This window comes from Equus caballus, chromosome 6, assembly GCF_041296265.1.
Source record: "Equus caballus isolate H_3958 breed thoroughbred chromosome 6, TB-T2T, whole genome shotgun sequence".
Classification (NCBI taxonomy): Eukaryota; Metazoa; Chordata; class Mammalia; order Perissodactyla; family Equidae; genus Equus; species Equus caballus.
Window position 1 is genome coordinate 60829185 of NC_091689.1, and position 9467 is coordinate 60838651.

The following is a 9467-nucleotide window of genomic DNA, read 5'->3' on the forward strand; positions in this document are numbered from 1 at the left end:
ACCCATTTTGCCTACCTCCTACCCCCTGCCTCTGGCAATCATCAATCTGTTTTCTGTATCTATGAGCTTGTTTTTTGATTTTTTTAGATTCCACAGATAAGTGAAATCATATGGTATTTGTCTTTCTCTGTCTGACTTATTTCACTTTGCATAATGCCCTCAATGTCGATCTATTGTTCCAAATGGCAAGATTTCCTTCTTTTTTATGGCTGAATAATATTCTGTTGCATATTTATATGCCACATTTTCTTTACCCATTCACCCATTGGTGGACAATTAGATTGTTTCCATGTCTTAACTACTGTAAATAATGCTGGCTGCTATGAACATGGAGGTGCATATATCTTTTCAAGCTAACGTTCTCATTTTCTCTGGATAAATATCTAGAAGTAGAATTGCTAGATCATATGGTAGTTCTATTTTTAATTTTTTGAGGAACCCCCATACTGTTTGCCATAGTGGCTGCACCAATTTACATTCCCACAAACAGTGCACAAGGATTCCCTTTTCTCTACATTCTTGCCAACACTTGTCATTTCTTATCTTTTGACAAGCTGCTTCTTTTTTTAACTCTCCTCTTTTTTTTTCTGAGCCCCAACCACACTGGCTTTCCTTTAGTTTCTTGAATAGGACATGGTTCTTTCCACCTCATAGCCAATGTACATGCCGCATTCTCAGCCTAGAATAGTCTTCAAATCTTTCACCTTTAGATCTAATGAAACTTTCCCAGAGGGAAGCCTTCCATGCCTCCCCAAAATACAGCAAGTTCACCTCTTAAAGATTCTTTTTAACATCATGAACTTTTTCCTCCTAATACTTATTACACTTTGTAGTTATAGTCACGTGTTGCATAACCACATTTTGGTCAATGACAGACTGCATATGCAAAGGTGATCCCATAATATTTTCACCATATAGCCTAGGTGTGTAGTAGGCTACCCCATCTAGGTTTGTGCAAGTACATCCTACGATGTTCCCACAATGGCAAAATAGCCTAATAATGCCTTCCTCAGAACGACATATGACTGTATGTATACCCAGTGTTTTGTTTTTGGGGCAAAAATCATACTCAGAGACTGAGACTTTTTTTTTTTGCCTATATTTTATTTGACACAGGTTCACTGTGGAATTTATAATAGCTTCACAAGCCAATGGCACACAGGATAAAGTCTCTTAATAAGCCAATAAAGAAATAACATAACATACTCCAAATCAATGTTAGATTAATCACACTATCCTTCCAGGCATGGGGAGATGAAAGAAATAAAGTCAAAATTTTTACATGAGTAGTCACTTGGGAGAGATGGCTTTACCAACCTAGAGCTGACACCCAGTTGCCAGTGCAAAAAGAAAGTGAAAAGTCCCCTGTTGCCAGGAACGATGGTACCAGTTGTGGCCAGGTCCATCATCTTTCATGGAGATGCTGCATGCTTTGTCTCCACTACTGACAAAGGAGTCACCCTTACCACAGTAGGCGCCAATGTCCCAAGGTTTTCAGAGACTTTATTCAGATCAGCAAAGTGTTGCCTTGCCCAGACCAAAACTCAGATATTCCTCACAAACTCTGGATATTTATAGTCTAAATGTCCCCTTGTCATAGTTACTTCTCCACACGTTCCTATTGATAAGCCCCCTGCAAGGCCTCTCAGGAGTGGGACTACTGAGTTCTTATCCATGACAACAAATGCGACGATGATATCCTGATACAACTTATTCCATTCTTACATCAAAACAACAACTCTTTTTGCCTTTGTCGTAAACAAGTGGATTAAAACAACTTCATTTAAGTCATAAACAAGTGGATTTGAAATGATATCACACTGATACGCAACATCTGGTTGTGTGATTATTTGATTAGTGTCTTTTTTTTCCCACTAGGCTTCATGTCCACTGCCTTCCGCTTCACCTCCAGTGCCTTCACATGCCTGGAACACAGTAAGCACTCAGTCAAAATTAATGACTAGATTCTTGAGAGATTAAATGTGTTTTTGGAGGCATAGGCAGAATTCCTCATATTTAAGCACTTAAAAGTAAGATCAGGTAAATTTAAGTCACCAAGCATGAGCAAAATGTTGAAATGTCACAGTTGAAGAAATAATGGGAGTTCCTTCTAGGGAAAAGATGGAAGATTTGAAAAGGATTAAGGGAAGGAGAAAAAGAAGAAGAAAAAGGATAATGCAGAGACACATCTCTTGCTTTCTCTCTCTTTTTTTTTTTTTGAGGAAGATTAGCCCTGAGTTAACCTCAGCTGCCAATCTTCCTCTCTTTTCTGAGGAAGACTGGCCCTGAGCTAACATCCGTGCCGGTATTCCTCTACTTTATATGTTGGACGCCTGCCGCAGCATGGCTTGTCGAGTAGTGCGAAGGTTGGGACCCGGGATCCAAACTGGTGAACTCCGGGCTGCCAAAGTGGAATGTGTGAACTTAACTGCTGCCCCACTGGGCCAGCCCCCATCTCTGGCTCTCTAACTCACTTGCTTGCATGTAAGAGAGTTGAAAGCACTCCATGAGGACCTAGAGCTCTGCCTTCCCAGAGAAAATCGTTCCTTCTGGAAATGATGTGTCTTCTTTCTTGAGTCCGGCATCTCCATACATACTAGCGTCATAGCAATTAATTCTCAAGTTAAGGAACTGGGAAAGAGGAAGGAAGAGATCATTTTTCTTTTATAAAATATAGTTACATCAATGATTATCTTTTTTTAGAGTTTAATGAGTACATTACTCATAAATCCAATAACCCTGAAAGATCATAATTATTGAAAGAGTCTAAATATTGTTGGCTTCCACTGTAGATTTTGACATGCCCTGTGTATTGTTGTACCACCACAACTTTCTCTAGTGGGTGTCTCTGTGGAAGCAGGTCCCGCCACCTGCTCCAGCCTCATCGTCTAACACTCAGAACTGGGAATCTGATGCTCCAGTGACGTCAGACTGCATTTCAACCCCCCCCCCCAACCCCCCGCCACAATGCTGTGACCTGCCTCTCTGCTTGGGCAGATACTGTCCCCTCTGCCAGGAACAGTCTGTTGGCTGCTCATTCTGTGCACCTGGCCAACTCCTCTCTCATCCTCTAGGTGTCACCTAGACCAAGGCTTTCTTAAGCCCTACCCTCCTAGGTGATGTTAGATATTCTTCCTTAATGTTCCTCTAAAGCCCTGCGCATATCTCTGGCTACTTTTCTCATACTGTATTTTACCATAATTTTCTGCTTGCATCAAGCTTGTTGAAGGTGGAATTGTGTCATTTTCATCTTTGAATCCCAGTGCCTAGCATGATGTCTGAAACATAACAGTCAATAAAAGTCTGGAGGTTTTGTTTATTGCTGCTTTTTGTGAAGTTTTACCCACTTGCAGTACACATTTTTTAGACAATATTTCAAACAACTTACAATGATCCATGTGACAGTGAGAAGGTAGCACAATTCTGAAGTTGGGTAAAAAAAAAAAAAAAAGAATAAGAAAACCAAGGATGAAGGATATCCAGGAATAAAGTTAAAATTGGATGCCATGATAAGTAAAACTCTTTATAGAATGAATCGACCTCAAAAATGTCCACATGAAACAGAACATCCTTTCTCATTCTATTCTCAATGCTCACAAAATAAAAAGCAAAACCGGTTTCTCAGGAGATGTTGTTTTTATCTTTAAAAGGGTTTTCGATGTCCAAATAAGTTTTTATTGTTAAAATTCAAGAACCTTACTACTTATTATATGGGTTGAGGCATGGAGGAAAGTGTTTAAAAGGCATTTAATTTTAAAATGAAATTAAGTATATTATTGAACTTACAATGTGTTCAAAATTAACATACAGAAAAAACATGCCTTTTTATGTATCTATATGAATCTTACATAAATACAATATTTACATATAAAATAAGTCTTTTGACCTAAAAATATGTTTGTTAATATGCAATTGCACAACATTTATTAAAAGCCTACTTATGTTAAGCATTGCTCTAGCACACCTCTCCTCTCTCCCATCCCCCCTACTATTATTAGGGATAGAAACAAAATGTAATAAATCTTTAAATTTTAAATAGGCTCATGAAGTCCCCTTGCAAAGCCCTTGACTAATATATATGTGTTATTTTTGTGTACTGTTAAAAATATCCTGTGCGTTGTTCTTAGAATTATTTGCTGATTAGAGATGATCATCAGTCTTCGGCATGAATTGAAAGCACCAGCTGCCTGGTATCAGGTGAGAGTCATGATTTCCAGGCAGCCGTCTAGTTCCTCACGGCTAAGAGGTCATGCCTGGCAACCACCAGTGTTTCATAATGCAGGCCGCCAAATACCATGTCACTAGAGCAAATAAAAGATAACCTGGGAAGTCACTTGTCATCACCATCTGATGGATTTTTGTTCCCTTAGGAGAAAAATCCCCTGTGTTATTTAACTCTTCTAACCCTCAGAGATTGCTGTATTTCTTAGAAAGTTGTTTTCACCCCAAACCAGATTCATCTCAGAATAATTTCGTTACCTATACGTCTATTCATCTCTGATCCCTAGTAATAAAATTTCTTGGTTGTTTCAGAATAAATTAAATTAAATCTGTCTTCCAAGGATGTGAGAGTTCGTTCTTCTCTATATCATCCTGTCAAATCTATTGGTTTAACATTGTAAAGTCTGTCCTCTATTATCTGAGCACAGATAAAGTAATACAGGATATTTAAAGAGAATGGTTGGTCTTCAATCACTAGCTTCAATGGGTTTCAGATGAATAATCTAGAAATAAGAAGATACTATCTCAATGTTAAATCCAAAAACACAGTGCCTGTTCAGAAACAGCCCATTCCATGGGCTTGAAAAGAGACAGAATTTATTTCTTATAATAAATTTCTTATAATGTGTTATGCAATGAAAATATGTAGTGTAACAGTTAATAGAATCCCAAAGTTTCCCAGGAGAAAATGACTAGATCTTGAAAAAGCTTTGAGGATTCTGACTTCTATAAACAATAGCAAATAGCTCTTACAATCTAATGACTTGATTGGTGTGGGTTGCTTTTCTTTGTGATCTGAGCAAGGACATTAAAAGAAATCATCACTAGGGGCTGGCCCAGTGGCGCAGTGGTTAAGTTCACATGTTCTGCTTTGGAGGCCGGGGGTTCACTGGTTCGGATCCCGGGTATGGACCTACACACTGCTTATCAAGCCATGCTGTGGCAGGTGTCCCACATATAAAGTAGAGGAAGATGGGCGTGGATGTTAGCTCAGGGCCAGTCTTCCTCAGCAAAAAGAGGAGGATTGGTAGCAGATGTTAGCTCAGGGCTAATCTTCCTCAAAAAAGAAAAAAATCATCACTAGACCATTCAGAATGTTTGTAAAGGGCATTTCATAAGAGATGAAGTTGTTGTTATTGTTCCACAGTATAGGAAGCTGAGAACAAGTGATGCAAAAAGACAAAATTAATCTCTCAGAATTTCTGAAGATTTTCATGTCCTTGCTATTATTTTTTGCATTGAAAGCAATTTTTAACATGTTTTTATTTTAAAAAACTTTAATAAATAATACACTCACCTGCTTCAAAAGCCATAAAGTATAAAAATTATACCCTAAAGTGCTCCCTTTCATATGCCCAGGTCTCACCACCCTCCCTTTTCCCCAACCATCATCCGTTAACTCTAAAGGGACATAGGCTTTTTCGTAGCCTTATAGTTTCTTAATGTACATTCAATCAAATAGAAAATATCTTCTTTTTCTCCCTCCATTTTTCTGCAGGCTACTCTTTTCACTTATCAACACTTCCGTCTGCATTCATATGTGAAGGGCATGCTCATTCTTTTACACAATGGAATGGTATTCCACTGAGCGAATTGACAGCCTTTAACAGTCCTCTCTTGATAGACATTTCAATTGCTTGCTATCTTTTGCTATGATAAACAATGCTGCCTGACTAAACCAAAACATGTATTATGTCCTTCTTGTGCTAGCATGTAGGATTAATTCTCCACAGTGGAGCTTTTGAATCAAACGCATGTGCTTTTCCAGTTTTCATAGATATCGCTCAATTGCCCTCCATCGGGGTCATAGCAATTCATACTCCTTCCAGTAGTATATGAGTTCTGCTTCCCCATAGTCGTGGTAATAGAGTGTGTTATCACACATTTGGATTTTTCCTATTAGGTGAAAATGGTATATCAGTATACTTTTAACTCGCACTTCTTATAAACGAAGTTGAGAATTTGTTCACATATTTTATAGCAATTTGCTTCCTTTTTTGTGAACTGTCTATTCATATCCCTTTGATTATTTTTCTATAACATTTAAAAACCTAGTTTCTTTTTTTTTTTAGAAGTTTATTTATTTATTTTTGAGGAACATTAGCCCTGAGCTAACATCTGCTGCCAATCCTCCTCTTTTTGCTGAGGAAGACTGGCCCTGAGCTAACATCCACGCCAATCTTCCTCTATTTTGTGTGTGGGACGCCTGCCACAGCATGGCTTGATAAGGGGTGCATAGGTCCGCGCCTGGGATCCAAACCAGCAAACCCTGGGCTGCTGAAGGGGAGCACGTGAACTTAACTGCTACGCCACGGGGCCAGCCCCTAAAAACCTAGTTTCTAAGAAGTCTTATACATTAGAGATTCATTCTTTGCCTGTAATATGAGTCTATATTCTCCTCCAGTTTGCTGATGTCTCTTGACTTTGCTTGTGTTGTTTTTCCAGGCATGAAGTTCTTTTTTTCTGTGGTTAAATGGAATGGTCATTTCTACAATGATTCTAGATTTGGAGACTTAATTAGAAAGGTCAACCCAAGTTCAAGGTAATAAAAGAATGTACCCTATTTTCTTTTAGAACTTACTTTTTTTTTTTTTCTGCATGTAAAGCTTTGATTCATTTAGAAATCATCCTGGTTTAGGGTGTGAGACACACATACAACAATTGTTTTTTCCAGTCATGCTGTTGGGTTATTCATAATCCTTTTCACTTGGCTAAAGCTTAGTTTCTAAATCTTCTCCAAAAAAGTATCTCTCAGTCCACAAAGATTTACTTTTCAGAGCCGTCACAGCACGCAGGAATTTATCACTGTACTGTGTCTCAGGACAATGATGTACATGTGTAGAGTTTTAGAGTTCGTAAAGTCATTTCCTACACGTCATCTCATTTATTTCCTTATTCACTACATTTTAAAGAATCTGACATTCTGATCACACAGATTTGAACCATGGATTTGAGCCCATGACTTTGGAATTGCAACATGTGGACACAAGTGTAGTGTTCTGCGTACTAAACGTAAAAACATCAGATCACAGCATATATTTTATTTCCCTGAAGACATGTACTATGTTTTCTGTCTCTCCACCACAGCAACTAGAAGTTATTTATACCAAACAGACTCACAATAAACATTTGTTTATTGGCTAATTTAATGTATTACGGCCTCCCTGTTAATTTTGTTTAATTTTGTTCAGATAGATTTGCTCCAAAACTACTTGCTCCAAAACTGGGTAAAGGATTCCTGCGCTCTTTTGATCTTCCGGTTTTCTAAAGCTATGACTAGTGTTTCTATGTTGGAGCTTCAGTAATAACAAGTATCCCACATGTAAAATGGAGGAAGATGGGCATAGATGTTAGCTCAGAGCCAATCCTCCTCAGCAAAAAGAGGAGGATTGGCGACGGATGCTAGCTCAGGGCTAATCTTCCTCAAATAAATAAATAAACAAACAATAAACAAACAGAGAGAAGAGTTAAACAGAGAGTTGGAGAAAAACTTGATAATCCTCATCACATTTTTTTGTTGGTCCTGAATATAATCTTGCTTAATGTCAGTTTCACTTCTAGGCTTTTCGGTCAAGTGCATCAATAAATCCACCCTCCTTTTTCTTTTGTTTTATCCAGCTTGAAGTTCACTAACTAATAGATACACAAACTAGCTTGGTTGCATTTAGGTAAATCCAAGTACTAATCTCCATTAGTACTTGGATCTCAGTGTCTCTTCTACAAAATAACAGCTTGGGCCAAGGCCACTTCCAATGCTAAAATTTTACAAGATAAAATTTCCTTTATGGATAAACTATCTCTGTCAGTCCCAAACAGTGTGTGACCTTTGCACTTTAGATATTGACCTATGGAGTATCTGAATCCGTGAATTAATTAGTCAAGTGTTCCTGTGAGTCTACTCTATTCCTAGGGAGTGTTAGCCCAAAGAATTAGAAAATAACTAAAGTGCTCCAACTGAGGACTGTTTTTTCTTGATTTTACAGCACCTTGTTTTGCTATTTATCATTCATATCTACCTCCCCAATTAGACAAAAAGTTGTTAACAGGTGCTTTACCTTATGGTGGGTTGTTCCCAATAAAGTCGTATGCAGTGTGTCACTAAGAATTAGATTGGGCCAGCTGAGACAGATACCCAAAATAACAGCAATGGGAGTCTATTTCCTCCTAAAGCAAAAAAAATTTGGAAGAAGGCAGACTGTAGCTGGTGAAGCAGCTCCACGAAATCCAAGGACCCAGACTTCTTCTAGCTCTTGGCTCTGCCATCCCAAGGATTTTGCTCATGGTCCAGGACAGCTGATAAATTTGAGATTACATTTTCCCGTCCTTTTGGCATTAAAATGTCTTTTCTTCTGTGTGATGTTGAGAATATGTGGTCATTTATTTTTTTCTCCATGAACTTACTTGGCAAACTTGTGTTGAGGCCCCCTACCTCTCTCCACGCAAGTCCTGACAAAGTTCAAAAAATTTTAAACTGTCCCATGAAATTCAAGCTTGGAAACCACCGGCTTACTGTAAAGTCAGCATTCACATAAAAACTGGAACAATGAATTAGAGACATAAATTAAAATAACCTTCTTCCTTACATCTAGACGTCATCAGCGTCATACCAAAAGACTGAGTTGGTTTGAAAACGCGACCTGAGAGAGGTACTTAATATGTCTTACTCTTCCTTTCTGTAATACAGGAATAATATCCTCTTAATATGCTGGAGCATTAAATGAAAGAATGATTTTGTTATTATTTTATAAACTCTAATGATATAAAAATGTAACAAGAATATTTACTGCAATGTAGTACATTGTGCTTAAGAGCACAGATTAAGCTGCAGTGCCTGGGTTGAATCCCAACTCTGCTACTTAGTGGCTGTGGGACCCCCGTGTTCCTGTTGCATTTTTCTCATCTGTAAAATGGGGATTCAAATACTTTAGAGCAGTGATTCTCAACCTGGGGTGATTTTGCTCCCCAGGAAATATCTGGCATGTCTGCACATTTTTGGTTGACACAACTGGAGGGAGGGGTGTGTTATTGGCATCTAGTACGTAGATGCTAGGATGATGCAACCATCCTACAATGCACTGGCAGTCCCCCACAACACAGAATCATCCAGCCCCAAACATCAACAGTGCCAAGGTTGAGAAACACTACCTTATAAGATAGTTGGGAGGATTTAAGTGAGTTGATGTACGCAAAACACTTGAACAGTAAGCACTACTTAAGTGTCAGTTACTATTACCACCAAGCCTTGT